This window comes from Bombina bombina, chromosome 4, assembly GCF_027579735.1.
Source record: "Bombina bombina isolate aBomBom1 chromosome 4, aBomBom1.pri, whole genome shotgun sequence".
Taxonomy (NCBI): Eukaryota; Metazoa; Chordata; class Amphibia; order Anura; family Bombinatoridae; genus Bombina; species Bombina bombina.
The window spans coordinates 7482084-7504702 of NC_069502.1; positions in this window are offsets into that span (position 1 = coordinate 7482084).

Consider the following 22619-nt stretch of genomic DNA (forward strand, 5'->3'; position numbering starts at 1 on the left):
CATCAGTCTGCTAGTGTAATCTAATTGCAGTTGCCTGCCTGCCAGCGTGTGTGCCAGACCCACTTGCCCAGTGCCACCACTCATATCTGGTGTAACAGTAGTGTAAATTTAAAAAAAAAAATGTTTGACTGTGAAACATCAGTCTGCTAGTGTAATCTAATTGCAGTTGCCTGCCTGCCAGCGTGTGTGCCAGGCCCACTTGCCCAGTGCCACCACTCATATCTGGTGTAACAGTAGTGTAAATTTAAAAAAAAAAACTTTTTTGACTGTGAAACATCAGTCTGCTAGTGTAATATAATTGCAGTTTCCTGCCTGCCTGACAGCGTGTGTGCCAGGCTCACAGCGTATACTGTGCCCACTTGCCCAGTGCCAACACTCATATCTGGTTTAACAGTAGTGTAAATTTAAAATAAAAATTTTTTTGACTGTGAAACATCAATCTGCTATTGTAATCTAATTGCAGTTGCCTGCCTACCAGCGTGTGTGCCAGGCCCACTTGCCCAGTGCCACCACTCATATCTGGTGTAACAGTAGTGTAAATTTAAAAAAAAAAAACTTTTTTGACTGTGAAACATCAGCCTGCTAGTGTAATCTAATTGCCGTTGCCTGCCTGCCAAGCCACTTGCTCAGTGCCACCACTCATATCTGGTGTAACAGTAGTGTAAATTTAAAAAAAAAAACCTTTTTGACTGTGAAACATCAGTCTGTTAGTGTAATATAATTGCAGTTGCCTGCCTGCCAGCGTGTGTGCCAGGCTCACAGCGTATACTGTGCCCACTTGCCCAGTGCCACCACTCATATCTGGTGTAACAGTAGTGTAAATTTAAAATAAAAATTTTTTTTGACTGTGAAACATCAGTCTGCTAGTGTAATCTAATTGCAGTTGCCTGCCTACCAGCGTGTGTGCCAGGCCCACTTGCCCAGTGCCACCACTCATATCTGGTGTAACAGTAGTGTAAATTTAAAAAAAAAAACTTTTTTGACTGTGAAACATCAGTCTGCTTGTGTAATCTAATTGCAGTTGCCTGCTTGCCAGCATGTGTGCCAGGCTCACAGCGTATACTGTGCCCGCTTGCCCAGTGCCACCACTTATATCTTGTTTAATAGTAGTGTAAGTGTACATTTAAAAAAAAAAAAAAAAAAAACTTTTTGGACTGTGAAACATCAGTCTGCTTTTTTGTGTCAGGCTCAAAGAGTATACTGTGCCCACTTGCCCAGAGGCACCACTCATATCTTGTTTAATAGTAGTATAAGTGTACATTTAAAAAAAAAAACTTTTTCGACTGTGAAACATCAGTCTGCTTTTTTGTGTCAGGCTCACAGCGTATACTGTGCCCACTTGCCCAATGCCACCATTCATATCTGGTGTAACAGTAGTGTAAATTTAAAAAAAAAAACTTTTTTGACTGTGAAACATGTCTTCTTGTGTAATTTAATTGCAGTTGCCTGCCTGCAAGTGTGTGTGCAAGGCCCACTTGCCCAGTGCCACCACTCATATCTGGTGTAACAGTAGTGTAAATTTAAAAAAAAACTTTTTTGACTGTGAAACATCAGTCTGCTAGTGTAATCTAATTGCAGTTGCCTGCCTGCCAGCGTGTGTGCCAGGCCCACTTGCCCAGTGCCACCACTCATATATGGTGTAACAGTAGTGTAAATTTAAAAAAAAAAAAACTTTTTGACTGTGAAACATCAGTCTGCTAGTGTAATCTAATTGCAGTTGCCTGCTTGCCAGCGTGTGTGACAGGCTCACAGCGTATACTGTGCCCACTTGCCCAGTCCCACCACTCATATCTGGTGTAACAGTAGTGTAAATTTAAAAAAAAAAAAATTTGACTGTGAAACATCAGTCTGCTAGTGTAATCTAATTGCAGTTGCCTGCCTACCAGCGTGTGTGCCAGGCCCACTTGCCCAGTGCCACCACTCATATCTGGTGTAACAGTAGTGTACATTTAAAAAAAACAAAACTTTTTTGACTGTGAAACATCAGTCTGCTTTTTTGTGTCAGGCTCACAGCGTATACTATGCCCACTAGCCCAGTGCCACCATTCATATCTGGTGTAACAGTAGTGTAAATTACAAAAAAAAAACTTTTTTGACTGGGAAACATCAGTCTGCTAGTGTAATCTAATTGCAGTTGCCTGCCTGCCAGCGTGTGTGCCAGACCCACTTGCCCAGTGCCACCACTCATATCTGGTGTAACAGTAGTGTAAATTTAAAAAAAAAAATGTTTGACTGTGAAACATCAGTCTGCTAGTGTAATCTAATTGCAGTTGCCTGCCTGCCAGCGTGTGTGCCAGGCCCACTTGCCCAGTGCCACCACTCATATCTGGTGTAACAGTAGTGTAAATTTTAAAAAAAAAACTTTTTTGACTGTGAAACATCAGTCTGCTAGTGTAATATAATTGCAGTTGCCTGCCTGCCAGCGTGTGTGCCAGGCTCACAGCGTATACTGTGCCCACTTGCCCAGTGCCAACACTCATATCTGGTGTAACAGTAGTGTAAATTTAAAATAAAAAATTTTTTGACTGTGAAACATCAATCTGCTATTGTAATCTAATTGCAGTTGCCTGCCTACCAGCGTGTGTGCCAGGCCCACTTGCCCAGTGCCACCACTCATATCTGGTGTAACAGTAGTGTAAATTTAAAAAAAAAAAACTTTTTTGACTGTGAAACATCAGCCTGCTAGTGTAATCTAATTGCAGTTGCCTGCCTGCCAAGCCACTTGCTCAGTGCCACCACTCATATCTGGTGTAACAGTAGTGTAAATTTAAAAAAACAAAACTTTTTTGACTGTGAAACATCAGTCTGCTAGTGTAATCTAATTGCAGTTGCCTGCCTGCCAGCATGACTGCCAGACCCACTTGCCCATGGCCACCACTCAAATCTGGTGTAACAGTAGTGTAAATTTAAAAAAAAACTTTTTTGACTGTGAAACATCAGTCTGCTAGTGTAATCTCATTGCAGTTGCCTGCCTGCCAGCGTGTGTGCAAGGCCCACTTGCCCAGTGCCACCACTCATATCTGGTGTAACAGTAGTGTAAATTTAAAAAAAAAACTTTTTTGACTGTGAAACATCAGTCTGCTAGTGTAATCTAATTGCAGTTGCCTGCCTGCCAGCGTGTGTGCCAGGCCCACTTGCCCAGTGCCACCACTCATATCTGGTGTAACAGTAGTGTAAATTTAAAAAAAAAAAAAAATTTTGATTGTGAAACATCAGTCTGCTAGTGTAATCTAATTGCAGTTGCCTGCCTGCCAGCATGTGTGCCAAGCCCACTTGCCCAGTGCCACCACCCATATCTGGTGTAACAGTAGTGTAAATTTAAAAAAAAAAAAACTTTTTTGACTGTGAAACATCAGTCTGTTAGTGTAATCTAATTGCAGTTGCCTGCTTGCCAGCGTGTGTGCCAGGCTCACAGTGTATACTGTGCCCACTTGCCCAGTGCCACCACTCATATCTGGTGTATCAGTAGTGTAAATTTAAAAAAAAAAAAATTTTTGACTGTGAAACATCAGTCTGCTAGTGTAATCTAATTGCAGTTGCCTGCCTACCAGCGTGTGTGCCAGGCCCACTTGCCCAGTGCCACCACTCATATCTGGTGTAACAGTAGTGTAAATTTAAAAAAAAAACTTTTTTGACTATGAAACATCAGTCTGCTAGTGTAATCTAATTGAAGTTGCCTGCCTACCAGCATGTGTGCCAGGCCCACTTGCCCAGTGCCACCACTCATATCTGGTGTAACAGTAGTGTTAAAAAAAAAAAAAACTTTTTTGACTGTGAAACATCAGTCTGCTTGTGTAATCTAATTGCAGTTGCCTGCCTGCCAGCGTGTGTGCAAGGCCCACTTGCCCAGTGCCACCACTCATATCTGGTGTAACAGTAGTGTAAATTTAAAAAAAAAAAAACTTTTTTGACTGTGAAACATCAGTCTGCTTGTGTAATCTAATTTCAGTTGCCTGCTTGCCAGCATGTGTGCCAGGCTCACAGAGTATACTGTGCCCACTTGCCCAGAGGCACCACTCATATATTGTTTAATAGTAGTGTAAGTGTATATTTAAAAAAAAAAAACTTTTTGGACTGTGAAACATCAGTCTGCTTTTTTGTGTCAGACTCACAGCGTATACTGTGCCCACTTGCCCAGTGCCACCATTCATATCTGGTGTAACAGTAGTGTAAATTTAAAAAAAAAACTTTTTTGACTGTGAAACATCAGTCTGCTTGTGTAATTTAATTGCAGTTGCCTGCCTGCCTGCCAGCGTGTGTGCAAGGCCCACTTGCCAAGTGCCACCACTCATATCTGGTGTAACAGTAGTGTAAATTTAAAAAAAAACTTTTTTGACTGTGAAACATCAGTCTGCTAGTGTAATCTAATTGCAGTTGCCTGCCTGCCAGCGTGTGTGCCAGGCTCACAGCGTATACTGTGCCAACTTGCTCAGTGCCACCACTCATATCTGGTGTAACAGTAGTGTAAATTATAAAAAAACAAAACTTTTTTGACTGTGAAACATCAGTCTGCTAGTGTAATCTAATTGCAGTTGCCTGCCTGCCAGCGTGTGTGCCAGGCCCACTTGCCCAGTGCCACCACTCATATCTGGTGTAACAGTAGTGTAAATTTAAAAAAAAAACTTTTTTGACTGTGAAACATCAGTCTGCTAGTGTAATTTAATTGCAGTTGCCTGCCTGCCAGCGTGTGTCCCAGGCCCACTTGCCCAGTGCCACCACTCATATCTGGTGTAACAGTAGTGTAAATTTAAAAAAAAACTTTTTTGACTGTGAAACATCAGTCTGCTAGTGTAATCTAATTGCAGTTGCCTGCCTGCCAGCATGTGTGCCAGGCTCACAGCGTATACTGTGCCCACTTGCCCAGTGCCACCACTCATATCTGGTGTAACAGTAGTGTAAATTTAAAAAAAAAAAAATTTGACTGTGAAACATCAGTCTGCTAGTGTAATCTAATTCCAGTTGCCTGCCTACCAGCGTGTGTGCCAGGCCCACTTGCCCAGTGCCACCACTCATATCTGGTGTAACAGTAGTGTAAATTTAATAAAAAAAAAACTTTTTTGACTGTGAAACATCAGTCTGCTAGTGTAATCTAATTGCAGTTGCCTGCCTACCAGCATGTGTGCCAGGCCCACTTGCCCAGTGCCACCACTCATATCTGGTGTAACAGTAGTGTAAATTTAAAAAAACAAAAAACTTTTTTGACTGTGAAACATCAGTCTGCTAGTGTAATCTCATTGCAGTTGCCTGCCTACCAGCGTGCGTGCCAGGCCCACTTGCCCAGTGCCACCACTCATATATGGTGTAACAGTATTGTAAATTTAAAAAAAAAAACTTTTTTGACTGTGAAACATCAGTCTGCTTGTGTAATCTAATTGCAGTTGCCTGCTTGCCAGTGTGTGTGCCAGGCTCACAGCGTATACTGTGCCCACTTGCCCAGTGCCACCACTTATATCTTGTTTAATATTAGTGTAAGTGTACATTTAAAAAAAAAACTTTTTGGACTGTGAAACATCAGTCTGCTTTTTTGTGTCAGGCTCACAGCGTATACTGTGCCCACTTGCCCAGTGCCACCATTCATATCTGGTGTAACAGTAGTGTAAATAAAAAAAAAAAACTTTTTTGACTGTGAAACATCAGTCTGCTTGTGTAATTTAATTGCAGTTGCCTGCCTGCCAGCATGTGTGCAAGGCCCACTTGCCCAGTGCCACCACTCATATCTGGTGTAACAGTAGTGTAAATTTAAACAAAAAAAAAATTTTTTGACTGTGAAACATCAGTCTGCTAGTGTAATCTAATTGCAGTTGCCTGCCTGCCAGCATGTGTGCCAAGCCCACTTGCCCAGTGCCACCACTAATATCTGTTGTAACAGTAGTGTAAATTTTAAAAAAACAAAACTTTTTTGACTGTGAAACATCAGTCTGCTAGTGTAATCTAATTGCAGTTGCCTGCCTGCCAGCATGTGTGCCAGACCCACTTGCCCTGTGCCACCACTCATATCTGGTGTAACAGTAGTGTAAATTTAAAAAAAAAAACTTTTTTGACTGTGAAACATCAGTCTGCTAGTGTAATCTAATTGCAGTTGCCTGCCTGCCAGCGTGTGTGACAGGCTCACAATGTATACTGTGCCCACTTGCCCAGTGCCACCACTCATATCTGGTGTAACAGTAGTGTAAATTTAAAAAAAGAAAAAATTTGACTGTGAAACATCAGTCTGCTAGTGTAATCTAATTGCAGTTGCCTGCCTGCCAGCGTGTGTGCCAGGCCCACTTGCCCAGTGCCACCACTCATATCTGGTGTAACAGTAGTGTAAATTTAAAAAAAAAAAAACTTTTTGACTGTGAAACATCAGTCTGCTAGTGTAATCTAATTGCAGTTGCCTGCCTGTCAGCGTGTGTGCCAGGCTCACAGCGTATACTGTGCCCACTTGCCCAGTGCCACCACTCATATCTGGTGTAACAGTAGTGTAAATTAAAAAAAAAAATTTTTGACTGTGAAACATCAGTCTGCTAGTGTAATCTAATTGCAGTTGCCTGTCTACCAGCCTGTGTGCCAGGCCCACTTGCAAAGTGCCACCACTCATATCTGGTGTAACAGTAGTGTAAATGTAAAAAAAAAACTTTTTTGACTGTGAAACATCAGTCTGCTAGTGTAATCTAATTGCAGTTGCCTGCCTGCCAGCGTGTGTGCCAGGCCCACTTGCCCAGTGCCACCACTCATATCTGGTGTACCAGTAGTGTAAATTTTAAAAAAAAACTTTTTTGACTGTGAAACATCAGTCTACTAGTGTAATCTAATTGCAGTTGCCTGCCTGACAGCGTGTGTGCCAGGCTCACAGCGTATACTTTGCCCACTTGCTCAGTGCCACTACTCATATCTGGTGTAACAGTAGTGTAAATTATAAAAAAAAATAACTTTTTTGACTGTGAAACATCAGTCTGCTAGTGTAATCTAATTGCAGTTGCCTGCCTGCCAGCGTGTGTGCCAGGCCCACTAGCCCAGTGCCACCACTCATATCTGGTGTAACAGTAGTGTAAATTAAAAAAAAAAAACTTTTTTGACTGTGAAACATCAGTCTGCTAGTGTAATCTAATTGCAGTTGCCTGCCAGCGTGTGTGCCAGGCCCACTTGCCAACTAGTGCCACCACTCATATCTGTTGTAACAGTAGTGTAAATTAAAAAAAAAAAACTTTTTTGACTGTGAAACATCAGTCTGCTGGTGTAATCTAATTGCAGTTGCCTGCCTGTCAGCGTGTGTGCCAGGCTCACAGCGTATACTGTGCCCACTTGCCCAGTGCCACCACTCATATCTGGTGTAACAGTAGTGTAAATTAAAAAAAAAAAATTTTGACTGTGAAACATCAGTCTGCTAGTGTAATCTAATTGCAGTTGCCTGTCTACCAGCCTGTGTGCCAGGCCCACTTGCAAAGTGCCACCACTCATATCTGGTGTAACAGTAGTGTAAATGTAAAAAAAAAAACTTTTTTGACTGTGAAACATCAGTCTGCTAGTGTAATCTAATTGCAGTTGCCTGCCTGCCAGCGTGTGTGCCAGGCCCACTTGCCCAGTGCCACCACTCATATCTGGTGTACCAGTAGTGTAAATTTAAAAAAAAAACTTTTTTGACTGTGAAACATCAGTCTACTAGTGTAATCTAATTGCAGTTGCCTGCCTGACAGCGTGTGTGCCAGGCTCACAGCGTATACTTTGCCCACTTGCTCAGTGCCACTACTCATATCTGGTGTAACAGTAGTGTAAATTATAAAAAAAATAACTTTTTTGACTGTGAAACATCAGTCTGCTAGTGTAATCTAATTGCAGTTGCCTTCCTGCCAGCATGTGTGCCAGGCCCACTTGCCAACTAGTGCCACCACTCATATCTGTTGTAACAGTAGTGTAAATTAAAAAAAAAAAAACTTTTTTGACTGTGAAACATCAGTCTGCTAGTGTAATCTAATTGCAGTTGCCTGCCTGCCAGCGTGTGTGCCAGGCCCACTAGCCCAGTGCCACCACTCATATCTGGTGTAACAGTAGTGTAAATTAAAAAAAAAAAACTTTTTTGACTGTGAAACATCAGTCTGCTAGTGTAATCTAATTGCAGTTGCCTGCCTGCCAGCGTGTGTGCCAGGCCCACTTGCCAACTAGTGCCACCACTCATATCTGTTGTAACAGTAGTGTAAATTAAAAAAAAAAAACTTTTTTGACTGTGAAACATCAGTCTGCTAGTGTAATCTAATTGCAGTTGACTGCCTGCCAGCGTGTGTGCCAGGCCCACTTGCCCAGTGCCACCACTCATATCTGGTGTAACAGTAGTGTAAATTTAAAAAAAAAAAACTTTTTTGACTGTGAAACATCAGTCTGCTAGTGTAATCTAATTGCAGTTGCCTGCCTGCCAGCGTGTGTGCCAGGCCCACTAGCCCAGTGCCACCACTCATATCTGGTGTAACAGTAGTGTAAATTAAAAAAAAAAAACTTTTTTGACTGTGAAACATCAGTCTGCTAGTGTAATCTAATTGCAGTTGCCTGCCTGCCACCGTGTGTGCCAGGCTCACAGCGTATACTTTGCCCACTTGCCCAGTGCCACCACTCATATCTGGTGTAACAGTAGTGTAAATTTAAAAAAAAAAATTTTGACTGTGAAACATCAGTCTGCTAGTGTAATCTAATTGCAGTTGCCTGCCTGCCAGCGTGTGTGCCAGGCCCACTTGCCCAGTGCCACCACTCATATCTGGTGTAACAGTAGTGTTAAAAAAAACAAAAAACTTTTTGGACTGTGAAACATCAGTCTGCTAGTGTAATCTAATTGCAGTTGCCTGCCTACCAGCGTGTGTGCCAGGCCCACTTGCCCTGTGCCACCACTCATATCTGGTGTAACAGTAGTGTAAATTTAAAAAAAAAAACTTTTTTGACTGTGAAACATCAGTCTGCTAGTTTAATCTAATTGCAGTTGCCTGCCTACCAGCGTGTGTGCCAGGCCCACTTGCCCAGTGCCACCACTCATATATGGTGTAACAGTAGTGTAAATGTAAAAAAAAAAAAAAACTTTATTGACTGTGAACCATCAGTCTGCTAGTGTAATCTAATTGCAGTTGCCTGCCTGCCAGCGTTTGTGCCAGGCCCACTTGCCCAGTGCCACCACTCATATCTGGTGTAACAGTAGTGTAAATTTAAAATAAAAACTTTTTGACTGTGAAACATCAGTCTGCTAGTGTAATCTAATTGCAGTTGCCTGCCTGTCAGCGTGTGTGCCAGGCTCACAGCGTATACTGTGCCCACTTGCCCAGTGCCACCACTCATATCTGGTGTAACAGTAGTGTAAATTAAAAAAAAAATTTTTTGACTGTGAAACATCAGTCTGCTAGTGTAATCTAATTGCAGTTGCCTGTCTACCAGCCTGTGTGCCAGGCCCACTTGCAAAGTGCCACCACTCATATCTGGTGAAACAGTAGTGTAAATGTAAAAAAAAAAACTTTTTTGACTGTGAAACATCAGTCTGCTAGTGTAATCTAATTGCAGTTGCCTGCCTGCCAGCATGTGTGCCAGGCCCACTTGCCCAGTGCCACCACTCATATCTGGTGTACCAGTAGTGTAAATTTAAAAAAAAAACTTTTTTGACTGTGAAACATCAGTCTACTAGTGTAATCTAATTGCAGTTGCCTGCCTGACAGCGTGTGTGCCAGGCTCACAGCGTATACTTTGCTCACTTGCTCAGTGCCACCACTCATATCTGGTGTAACAGTAGTGTAAATTATAAAAAAAAATAACTTTTTTGACTGTGAAACATCAGTCTGCTAGTGTAATCTAATTGCAGTTGCCTGCCTGCCAGCGTGTGCAAGGCCCACTTGCCCAGTGCCACCACTCATATCTGGTGTAACAGTAGTGTAAATTTAAAAAAATAAACTTTTTTGACTGTGAAACATCAGTCTGCTTGTGTAATCTAATTGCAGTTGCCTGCTTGCCAGCGTGTGTGCCAGGCTCACAGCGTATACTGTGCCCACTTGCCCAGTGCCACCACTTATATCTTGTTTAATAGTAGTGTAAGTGTACATTTAAAAAAAAAAACTTTTTGGACTGTGAAACATCAGTCTGCTTTTTTGTGTCAGGCTCACAGAGTATACTGTGCCCACTTGCCCAGAGGCACCACTCATATCTTGTTTAATAGTAGTGTAAGTGTACATTTAAAAAAAAACTTTTTGGACTGTGAAACATCAGTCTGCTTTTTTGTGTCAGGCTCACAGCGTATACTGTGCCCACTTGCCCAGTGCCACCATTCATATCTGGTGTAACAGTAGTGTAAATTAAAAAAAAAAAAACTTTTTTGACTGTGAAACATCAGTCTGCTTGTGTAATTTAATTGCAGTTGCCTGCCTGCCACCATGTGTGCAAGGCCCACTTGCCCAGTGCCACCACTCATATCTGGTGTAACAGGAGTGTAAATTTAAAAAAAAAAACTTTTTTGACTCTGAAACATCAGTCTGCTTGTGTAATCTAATTGCAGTTGACTGCTTGCCAGCGTGTGTGCCAGGCTCACAGCGTATACTGTGCCCACTTGCCCAGTGCCACCACTCATATCTTGTTTAATAGTAGTGTAAGTGTACATTTAAAAAAAAAAAAACTTTTTGGACTGTGAAACATCAGTCTGCTTTTTTGTGTCAGACTCACAGCGTATACTGTGCCCACTTGCCCAGTGCCACCATTCATATCTGGTGTAACAGTAGTGTAAATTTAAAAAAAAAACTTTTTTGACTGTGAAACATCAGTCTGCTTGTGTAATTTAATTGCAGTTGCCTGCCTGCCTGCCAGCGTGTGTGCAAGGCCCACTTGCCCAGTGCCACCACTCATATCTGGTGTAACAGTAGTGTAAATTTAAAAAAAAAAATTTTGACTGTGAAACATCAGTCTGCTAGTGTAATCTAATTGCAGTTGCCTGCCTGCCAGCGTGTGTGCCAGGCTCACAGCGTATACTGTGCCAACTTGCTCAGTGCCACCACTCATATCTGGTGTAACAGTAGTGTAAATTATAAAAAAACAAAACTTTTTTGAATGTGAAACATCAGTCTGCTAGTGTAATCTAATTGCAGTTGCCTGCCTGCCAGCGTGTGTGCCAGGCCCACTTGCCCAGTGCCACCACTCATATCTGGTGTAACAGTAGTGTAAATTTAAAAAAAAAACTTTTTTGACTGTGAAACATCAGTCTGCTAGTGTAATCTAATTGCAGTTGCCTGCCTGCCAGCGTGTGTGCCAGGCCCACTTGCACAGTGCCACCACTCATATCTGGTGTAACAGTAGTGTAAATTTAAAAAAAAACTTTTTTGACTGTGAAACATCAGTCTGCTAGTGTAATCTAATTGCAGTTGCCTGTCTGCCAGCGTATGTGCCAGGCTCACAGCGTATACTGTGCCCACTTGCCCAGTGCCACCACTCATATCTGGTGTAACAGTAGTGTAAATTTAAAAAAAAAAAAATTTGACTGTGAAACATCAGTCTGCTAGTGTAATCTAATTCCAGTTGCCTGCCTACCAGCGTGTGTGCCAGGCCCACTTGCCCAGTGCCACCACTCATATCTGGTGTAACAGTAGTGTAAATTTAAAAAAAAAAAACTTTTTTGACTGTGAAACATCAGTCTGCTAGTGTAATCTAATTGCAGTTGCCTGCCTACCAGCATGTGTGCCAGGCCCACTTGCCCAGTGCCACCACTCATATCTGGTATAACAGTAGTGTAAATTTAAAAAAACAAAAAACTTTTTTGACTGTGAAACATCAGTCTGCTAGTGTAATCTCATTGCAGTTGCCTGCCTACCAGCGTGCGTGCCAGGCCCACTTGCCCAGTGCCACCACTCATATATGGTGTAACAGTAGTGTAAATTTAAAAACAACAACTTTTTTGACTGTGAAACATCAGTCTGCTTATGTAATCTAATTGCAGTTGCCTGCTTGCCAGTGTGTGTGCCAGGCTCACAGCGTATACTGTGCCCACTTGCCCAGTGCCACCACTTATATCTTGTTTAATATTAGTGTAAGTGTACATTTAAAAAAAAAACTTTTTGGACTGTGAAACATCAGTCTGCTTTTTTGTGTCAGGCTCACAGCGTATACTGTGCCCACTTGCCCAGTGCCACCATTCATATCTGGTGTAACAGTAGTGTAAATTAAAAAAAAAACTTTTTTGACTGTGAAACATCAGTCTGCTTGTGTAATTTAATTGCAGTTGCCTGCCTGCCAGCATGTGTGCAAGGCCCACTTGCCCAGTGCCACCACTCATATCTGGTGTAACAGTAGTGTAAATTTGAACAAAAAAAAACTTTTTTGACTGTGAAACATCAGTCTGCTAGTGTAATCTAATTGCAGTTGCCTGCCTGCCAGCATGTGTGCCAAGCCCACTTGCCCAGTGCCACCACTAATATCTGTTGTAACAGTAGTGTAAATTTAAAAAAAAAAAAACTTTTTTGACTGTGAAACATCAGTCTGCTAGTGTAATCTAATTGCAGTTGCCTGCCTGCCAGCGTGTGTGCCAGACCCACTTGCCCTGTGCCACCACTCATATCTGGTGTAACAGTAGTGTAAATTTAAAAAAAAAAAACTTTTTTGACTGTGAAACATCAGTCTGCTAGTGTAATCTAATTGCAGTTGCCTGCCTACCAGCGTGTGTGCCAGGCCCACTTGCCCAGTGCCACCACTCATATATGGTGTAACAGTAGTGTAAATTTAAAAAAAAAAAAATTTGACTGTGAAACATCAGTCTGCTAGTGTAATCTAATTGCAGTTGCCTGCCTGCCAGCATGTGTACCAAGCCCACTTGCCCAGTGCCACCACTCATATCTGGTGTAACAGTAGTGTAAATGTAAAAAAAAAAAAAACTTTATTGACTGTGAACCATCAGTCTGCTAGTGTAATCTAATTGCAGTTGCCTGCCTGCCAGCGTGTGTGCCAGGCCCACTTGCCCAGTGCCACCACTCATATCTGGTGTAACAGTAGTGTAAATTTAAAATAAAAACTTTTTGACTGTGAAACATCAGTCTGCTAGTGTAATCTAATTGCAGTTGCCTGCCTGTCAGCGTGTGTGCCAGGCTCACAGCGTATACTGTGCCCACTTGCCCAGTGCCACCACTCATATCTGGTGTAACAGTAGTGTAAATTAAAAAAAAAAATTTTTGACTGTGAAACATCAGTCTGCTAGTGTAATCTAATTGCAGTTGCCTGTCTACCAGCCTGTGTGCCAGGCCCACTTGCAAAGTGCCACCACTCATATCTGGTGTAACAGTAGTGTAAATGTAAAAAAAAAAACTTTTTTGACTGTGAAACATCAGTCTGCTAGTGTAATCTAATTGCAGTTGCCTGCTTGCCAGCGTGTGTGCCAGGCTCACAGCGTATACTGTGCCCACTTGCCCAGTGCCACCACTTATATCTTGTTTAATAGTAGTGTAAGTGTACATTTAAAAAAAAAAACTTTTTGGACTGTGAAACATCAGTCTGCTTTTTTGTGTCAGGCTCACAGAGTATACTGTGCCCACTTGCCCAGAGGCACCACTCATATCTTGTTTAATAGTAGTGTAAGTGTACATTTAAAAAAAAACTTTTTGGACTGTGAAACATCAGTCTGCTTTTTTGTGTCAGGCTCACAGCGTATACTGTGCCCACTTGCCCAGTGCCACCATTCATATCTGGTGTAACAGTAGTGTAAATTAAAAAAAAAAAAACTTTTTTAACTGTGAAACATCAGTCTGCTTGTGTAATTTAATTGCAGTTGCCTGCCTGCCAGCATGTGTGCAAGGCCCACTTGCCCAGTGCCACCACTCATATCTGGTGTAACAGGAGTGTAAATTTAAAAAAAAAAACTTTTTTGACTCTGAAACATCAGTCTGCTTGTGTAATCTAATTGCAGTTGACTGCTTGCCAGCGTGTGTGCCAGGCTCACAGCGTATACTGTGCCCACTTGCCCAGTGCCACCACTTATATCTTGTTTAATAGTAGTGTAAGTGTACATTTAAAAAAAAAAACTTTTTGGACTGTGAAACATCAGTCTGCTTTTTTGTGTCAGGCTCACAGAGTATACTGTGCCCACTTGCCCAGAGGCACCACTCATATCTTGTTTAATAGTAGTGTAAGTGTACATTTAAAAAAAAACTTTTTGGACTGTGAAACATCAGTCTGCTTTTTTGTGTCAGGCTCACAGCGTATACTGTGCCTACTTGCCCAGTGCCACCATTCATATCTGGTGTAACAGTAGTGTAAATTAAAAAAAAAAAAACTTTTTTGACTGTGAAACATCAGTCTGCTTGTGTAATTTAATTGCAGTTGCCTGCCTGCCAGCATGTGTGCAAGGCCCACTTGCCCAGTGCCACCACTCATATCTGGTGTAACAGGAGTGTAAATTTAAAAAAAAAAACTTTTTTGACTCTGAAACATCAGTCTGCTTGTGTAATCTAATTGCAGTTGACTGCTTGCCAGCGTGTGTGCCAGGCTCACAGCGTATACTGTGCCCACTTGCCCAGTGCCACCACTCATATCTTGTTTAATAGTAGTGTAAGTGTACATTTAAAAAAAAAAAAACTTTTTGGACTGTGAAACATCAGTCTGCTTTTTTGTGTCAGGCTCACAGAGTATACTGTGCCCACTTGCCCAGAGGCACCACTCATATATTGTTTAATAGTAGTGTAAGTGTATATTTAAAAAAAAAAAACTTTTTGGACTGTGAAACATCAGTCTGCTTTTTTGTGTCAGACTCACAGCGTATACTGTGCCCACTTGCCCAGTGCCACCATTCATATCTGGTGTAACAGTAGTGTAAATTTTAAAAAAAAACTTTTTTGACTGTGAAACATCAGTCTGCTTGTGTAATTTAATAGCAGTTGCCTGCCTGCCTGCCAGCGTGTGTGCAAGGCCCACTTGCCCAGTGCCACCACTCATATCTGGTGTAACAGTAGTGTAAATTTAAAAAAAAAAAAAATTTGACTGTGAAACATCAGTCTGCTAGTGTAATCTAATTGCAGTTGCCTGCCTGCCAGCGTGTGTGCCAGGCTCACAGCGTATACTGTGCCAACTTGCTCAGTGCCACCACTCATATCTGGTGTAACAGTAGTGTAAATTATAAAAAAACAAAACTTTTTTGAATGTGAAACATCAGTCTGCTAGTGTAATCTAATTGCAGTTGCCTGCCTGCCAGCGTGTGTGCCAGGCCCACTTGCCCAGTGCCACCACTCATATCTGGTGTAACAGTAGTGTAAATTTAAAAAAAAAACTTTTTTGACTGTGAAACATCAGTCTGCTAGTGTAATCTAATTGCAGTTGCCTGCCTGCCAGCGTGTGTGCCAGGCCCACTTGCCCAGTGCCACCACTCATATCTGGTGTAACAGTAGTGTAAATTTAAAAAAAAACTTTTTTGACTGTGAAACATCAGTCTGCTAGTGTAATCTAATTGCAGTTGCCTGCCTGCCAGCGTATGTGCCAGGCTCACAGCGTATACTGTGCCCACTTGCCCAGTGCCACCACTCATATCTGGTGTAACAGTAGTGTAAATTTAAAAAAACAAAAAACTTTTTTGACTGTGAAACATCAGTCTGCTAGTGTAATCTCATTGCAGTTGCCTGCCTACCAGCGTGCGTGCCAGGCCCACTTGCCCAGTGCCACCACTCATATATGGTGTAACAGTAGTGTAAATTTAAAAAAAACAACTTTTTTGACTGTGAAACATCAGTCTGCTTGTGTAATCTAATTGCAGTTGCCTGCTTGCCAGTGTGTGTGCCAGGCTCACAGCGTATACTGTGCCCACTTGCCCAGTGCCACCACTTATATCTTGTTTAATATTAGTGTAAGTGTACATTTAAAAAAAAAACTTTTTGGACTGTGAAACATCAGTCTGCTTTTTTGTGTCAGGCTCACAGCGTATACTGTGCCCACTTGCCCAGTGCCACCATTCATATCTGGTGTAACAGTAGTGTAAATTAAAAAAAAAACTTTTTTGACTGTGAAACATCAGTCTGCTTGTGTAATTTAATTGCTGTTGCCTGCCTGCCAGCATGTGTGCAAGGCCCACTTGCCCAGTGCCACCACTCATATCTGGTGTAACAGTAGTGTAAATTTGAACAAAAAAAAACTTTTTTGACTGTGAAACATCAGTCTGCTAGTGTAATCAAATTGCAGTTGCCTGCCTGCCAGCATGTGTGCCAAGCCCACTTGCCCAGTGCCACCACTAATATCTGTTGTAACAGTAGTGTAAATTTAAAAAAAAAAAAACTTTTTTGACTGTGAAACATCAGTCTGCTAGTGTAATCTAATTGCAGTTGCCTGCCTGCCAGCGTGTGTGCCAGACCCACTTGCCCTGTGCCACCACTCATATCTGGTGTAACAGTAGTGTAAATTTAAAAAAAAAAACTTTTTTGACTGTGAAACATCAGTCTGCTAGTGTAATCTAATTGCAGTTGCCTGCCTACCAGCGTGTGTGCCAGGCCCACTTGCCCAGTGCCACCACTCATATATGGTGTAACAGTAGTGTAAATTTAAAAAAAAAAAAATGTGACTGTGAAACATCAGTCTGCTAGTGTAATCTAATTGCAGTTGCCTGCCTGCCAGCATGTGTACCAAGCCCACTTGCCCAGTGCCACCACTCATATCTGGTGTAACAGTAGTGTAAATGTAAAAAAAAAAAAAACTTTATTGACTGTGAACCATCAGTCTGCTAGTGTAATCTAATTGCAGTTGCCTGCCTGCCAGCGTGTGTGCCAGGCCCACTTGCCCAGTGCCACCACTCATATCTGGTGTAACAGTAGTGTAAATTTAAAATAAAAACTTTTTGACTGTGAAACATCAGTCTGCTAGTGTAATCTAATTGCAGTTGCCTGCCTGTCAGAGTGTGTGCCAGGCTCACAGCGTATACTGTGCCCACTTGCCCAGTGCCACCACTCATATCTGGTGTAACAGTAGTGTAAATTAAAAAAAAAATTTTTTGACTGTGAAACATCAGTCTGCTAGTGTAATCTAATTGCAGTTGCCTGTCTACCAGCCTGTGTGCCAGGCCCACTTGCAAAGTGCCACCACTCATATCTGGTGTAACAGTAGTGTAAATGTAAAAAAAAAAACTTTTTTGACTGTGAAACATCAGTCTGCTAGTGTAATCTAATTGCAGTTGCCTGCCTGCCAGCATGTGTGCCAGGCCCACTTGCCCAGTGCCACCACTCATATCTGGTGTACCAGTAGTGTAAATTTAAAAAAAAAACTTTTTTGACTGTGAAACATCAGTCTACTAGTGTAATCTAATTGCAGTTGCCTGCCTGACAGCGTGTGTGCCAGGCTCACAGCGTATACTTTGCCCACTTGCTCAGTGCCACCACTCATATCTGGTGTAACAGTAGTGTAAATTATAAAAAAAATAACTTTTTTGACTGTGAAACATCAGTCTGCTAGTGTAATCTAATTGCAGTTGCCTTCCTGCCAGCATGTGTGCCAGGCCCACTTGCCAACTAGTGCCACCACTCATATCTGTTGTAACAGTAGTGTAAATTAAAAAAAAAAAAACTTTTTTGACTGTGAAACATCAGTCTGCTAGTGTAATCTAATTGCAGTTGCCTGCCTGCCAGCGTGTGTGCCAGGCCCACTTGCCCAGTGCCACCACTCATATCTGGTGTAACAGTAGTGTAAATTTAAAAAAAAAAAAACTTTTTTGACTGTGAAACATCAGTCTGCTAGTGTAATCTAATTGCAGTTGCCTGCCTGCCTGCCAGCGTGTGTGCCAGGCCCACTAGCCCAGTGCCACCACTCATATCTGGTGTAACAGTAGTGTAAATTAAAAAAAACAAACTTTTTTGACTGTGAAACATCAGTCTGCTAGTGTAATCTAATTGCAGTTGCCTGCCTGCCAGCGTGTGTGCCAGGCCCACTTGCCAACTAGTGCCACCACTCATATCTGTTGTAACAGTAGTGTAAATTAAAAAAAAAAAACTTTTTTGACTGTGAAACATCAGTCTGCTAGTGTAATCTAATTGCAGTTGCCTGCCTGCCAGCGTGTGTGCCAGGCCCACTTGCCCAGTGCCACCACTCATATCTGGTGTAACAGTAGTGTAAATTTAAAAAAAACAAACTTTTTTGACTGTGAAACATCAGTCTGCTAGTGTAATCTAATTGCAGTTGCCTGCCTGCCAGCGTGTGTGCCAGGCCCACTAGCCCAGTGCCACCACTCATATCTGGTGTAACAGTAGTGTAAATTAAAAAAAAAAAAACTTTTTTGACTGTGAAACATCAGTCTGCTAGTGTAATCTAATTGCAGTTGCCTTCCTGCCAGCATGTGTGCCAGGCCCACTTGCCAACTAGTGCCACCACTCATATCTGTTGTAACAGTAGTGTAAATTAAAAAAAAAAAAACTTTTTTGACTGTGAAACATCAGTCTGCTAGTGTAATCTAATTGCAGTTGCCTGCCTGCCAGCGTGTGTGCCAGGCCCACTTGCCCAGTGCCACCACTCATATCTGGTGTAACAGTAGTGTAAATTTAAAAAAAAAAAACTTTTTTGACTGTGAAACATCAGTCTGCTAGTGTAATCTAATTGCAGTTGCCTGCCTGCCAGCGTGTGTGCCAGGCCCACTAGCCCAGTGCCACCACTCATATTTGGTGTAACAGTAGTGTAAATTAAAAAAAAAAAACTTTTTTGACTGTGAAACATCAGTCTGCTAGTGTAATCTAATTGCAGTTGCCTGCCTGCCAGCGTGTGTGCCAGGCCCACTTGCCAACTAGTGCCACCACTCATATCTGTTGTAACAGTAGTGTAAATTAAAAAAAAAAAACTTTTTTGACTGTGAAACATCAGTCTGCTAGTGTAATCTAATTGCAGTTGCCTGCCTGCCAGCGTGTGTGCCAGGCCCAATAGACCAGTGCCACCACTCATATCTGGTGTAACAGTAGTGTAAATTAAAAAAAAAAAACTTTTTTGACTGTGAAACATCAGTCTGCTAGTGTAATCTAATTGCAGTTGCCTGCCTGCCACCGTGTGTGCCAGGCTCACAGCGTATACTTTGCCCACTTGCCCAGTGCCACCACTCATATCTGGTGTAACAGTAGTGTAAATTTTAAAAAAAAAATTTTGACTGTGAAACATCAGTCTGCTAGTGTAATCTAATTGCAGTTGCCTGCCTACCAGCATGTGTGCCAGGCCCACTTGCCCAGTGCCACCACTCATATCTGGTGTAACAGTAGTGTTAAAAAAAACAAAAAACTTTTTGGACTGTGAAACATCAGTCTGCTAGTGTAATCTAATTGCAGTTGCCTGCCTACCAGCGTGTGTGCCAGGCCCACTTGCCCAGTGCCACCACTTATATCTGGTTTAACAGTAGTGTAAATTTAAAAAAACTACTTTTTGACTGTGAAACATCAGTCTGCTTGTGTAATCTAATTGCAGTTGCCTGCCTGCCAGCGTGTGCAAGGCCCACTTGCCCAGTGCCACCACTCATATCTGGTGTAACAGTAGTGTAAATTTAAAAAAATAAACTTTTTTGACTGTGAAACATCAGTCTGCTTGTGTAATCTAATTGCAGTTGCCTGCTTGCCAGCGTGTGTGCCAGGCTCACAGCGTATACTGTGCCCACTTGCCCAGTGCCACCACTTATATCTTGTTTAATAGTAGTGTAAGTGTACATTTAAAAAAAAAAACTTTTTGGACTGTGAAACATCAGTCTGCTTTTTTGTGTCAGGCTCACAGAGTATACTGTGCCCACTTGCCCAGAGGCACCACTCATATCTTGTTTAATAGTAGTGTAAGTGTACATTTAAAAAAAAACTTTTTGGACTGTGAAACATCAGTCTGCTTTTTTGTGTCAGGCTCACAGCGTATACTGTGCCCACTTGCCCAGTGCCACCATTCATATCTGGTGTAACAGTAGTGTAAATTAAAAAAAAAAAAACTTTTTTGACTGTGAAACATCAGTCTGCTTGTGTAATTTAATTGCAGTTGCCTGCCTGCCAGCGTGTGTGCAAGGCCCACTTGCCCAGTGCCACCACTCATATCTGGTGTAACAGGAGTGTAAATTTAAAAAAAAAAACTTTTTTGACTCTGAAACATCAGTCTGCTTGTGTAATCTAATTGCAGTTGACTGCTTGCCAGCGTGTGTGCCAGGCTCACAGCGTATACTGTGCCCACTTGCCCAGTGCCACCACTCATATCTTGTTTAATAGTAGTGTAAGTGTACATTTAAAAAAAAAAAAACTTTTTGGACTGTGAAACATCAGTCTGCTTTTTTGTGTCAGGCTCACAGAGTATACTGTGCCCACTTGCCCAGAGGCACCACTCATATATTGTTTAATAGTAGTGTAAGTGTATATTTAAAAAAAAAAAAACTTTTTGGACTGTGAAACATCAGTCTGCTTTTTTGTGTCAGACTCACAGCGTATACTGTGCCCACTTGCCCAGTGCCACCATTCATATCTGGTGTAACAGTAGTGTAAATTTAAAAAAAAAACTTTTTTGACTGTGAAACATCAGTCTGCTTGTGTAATTTAATTGCAGTTGCCTGCCTGCCTGCCAGCGTGTGTGCAAGGCCCACTTGCCCAGTGCCACCACTCATATCTGGTGTAACAGTAGAGTAAATTTAAAAAAAAAACTTTTTTGACTGTGAAACATCAGTCTGCTAGTGTAATCTAATTGCAGTTGCCTGCCTGCCAGCGTGTGTGCCAGACCCACTTGCCCTGTGCCACCACTCATATCTGGTGTAACAGTAGTGTAAATTTAAAAAAAAAAAAAATTTGACTGTGAAACATCAGTCTGCTAGTGTAATCTAATTGCAGTTGCCTGCCTGCCAGCGTGTGTGCCAGGCTCACAGCGTATACTGTGCCAACTTGCTCAGTGCCACCACTCATATCTGGTGTAACAGTAGTGTAAATTATAAAAAAACAAAACTTTTTTGACTGTGAAACATCAGTCTGCTAGTGTAATCTAATTGCAGTTGCCTGCCTGCCAGCGTGTGTGCCAGGCCCACTTGCCCAGTGCCACCACTCATATCTGGTGTAACAGTAGTGTAAATTTAAAAAAAAAACTATTTTGATTGTGAAACATCAGTCTGCTAGTGTAATCTAATTGCAGTTGCCTGCCTGCCAGCGTGTGTGCCAGGCCCACTTGCCCAGTGCCACCACTCATATCTGGTGTAACAGTAGTGTAAATTTAAAAAAAAACTTTTTTGACTGTGAAACATCAGTCTGCTAGTGTAATCTAATTGCAGTTGCCTGCCTGCCAGCGTGTGTGCCAGGCTCACAGCGTATACTGTGCCCACTTGCCCAGTGCCACCACTCATATCTGGTGTAACATTAGTGTAAATTTAAAAAAAAAAAAATTTGACTGTGAAACATCAGTCTGCTAGTATAATCTAATTCCAGTTGCCTGCCTACCAGCGTGTGTGCCAGGCCCACTTGCCCAGTGCCACCACTCATATCTGGTGTAACAGTAGTGTAAATTTAAAAAAAAAAACTTGTTTGACTGTGAAACATCAGTCTGCTAGTGTAATCTAATTGCAGTTGCCTGCCTACCAGCATGTGTGCCAGGCCCACTTGCCCAGTGCCACCACTCATATCTGGTGTAACAGTAGTGTAAATTTAAAAAAACAAAAAACTTTTTTGACTGTGAAACATCAGTCTGCTAGTGTAATCTCATTGCAGTTGCCTGCCTACCAGCGTGCGTGCCAGGCCCACTTGCCCAGTGCCACCACTCATATATGGTGTAACAGTAGTGTAAATTTAAAAAAAACAACTTTTTTGACTGTGAAACATCAGTCTGCTTGTGTAATCTAATTGCAGTTGCCTGCTTGCCAGTGTGTGTGCCAGGCTCACAGCGTATACTGTGCCCACTTGCCCAGTGCCACCACTTATATCTTGTTTAATATTAGTGTAAGTGTACATTTAAAAAAAAAACTTTTTGGACTGTGAAACATCAGTCTGCTTTTTTGTGTCAGGCTCACAGCGTATACTGTGCCCACTTGCCCAGTGCCACCATTCATATCTGGTGTAACAGTAGTGTAAATTTAAAAAAAAAACTTTTTTGACTGTGAAACATCAGTCTGCTTGTGTAATTTAATTGCAGTTGCCTGCCTGCCTGCCAGCATGTGTGCAAGGCCCACTTGCCCAGTGCCACCACTCATATCTGGTGTAACAGTAGTGTAAATTTAAACAAAAAAAAACTTTTTTGACTGTGAAACATCAGTCTGCTAGTGTAATCTAATTGCAGTTGCCTGCCTGCCAGCATGTGTGCCAAGCCCACTTGCCCAGTGCCACCACTAATATCTGTTGTAACAGTAGTGTAAATTTAAAAAAAAAAAAACTTTTTTGACTGTGAAACATCAGTCTGCTAGTGTAATCTAATTGCAGTTGCCTGCCTGCCAGCGTGTGTGACAGGCTCACAATGTATACTGTGCCCACTTGCCCAGTGCCACCACTCATATCTGGTGTAACAGTAGTGTAAATTTAAAAAAAAAAAAAATTTGACTGTGAAACATCAGTCTGCTAGTGTAATCTAATTGCAGTTGCCTGCCTACCAGCGTGTGTGCCAGGCCCACTTGCCCAGTGCCACCACTCATATATGGTGTAACAGTAGTGTAAATTTAAAAAAAAAATTTTTTGACTGTGAAACATCAGTCTGCTAGTGTAATCTAATTG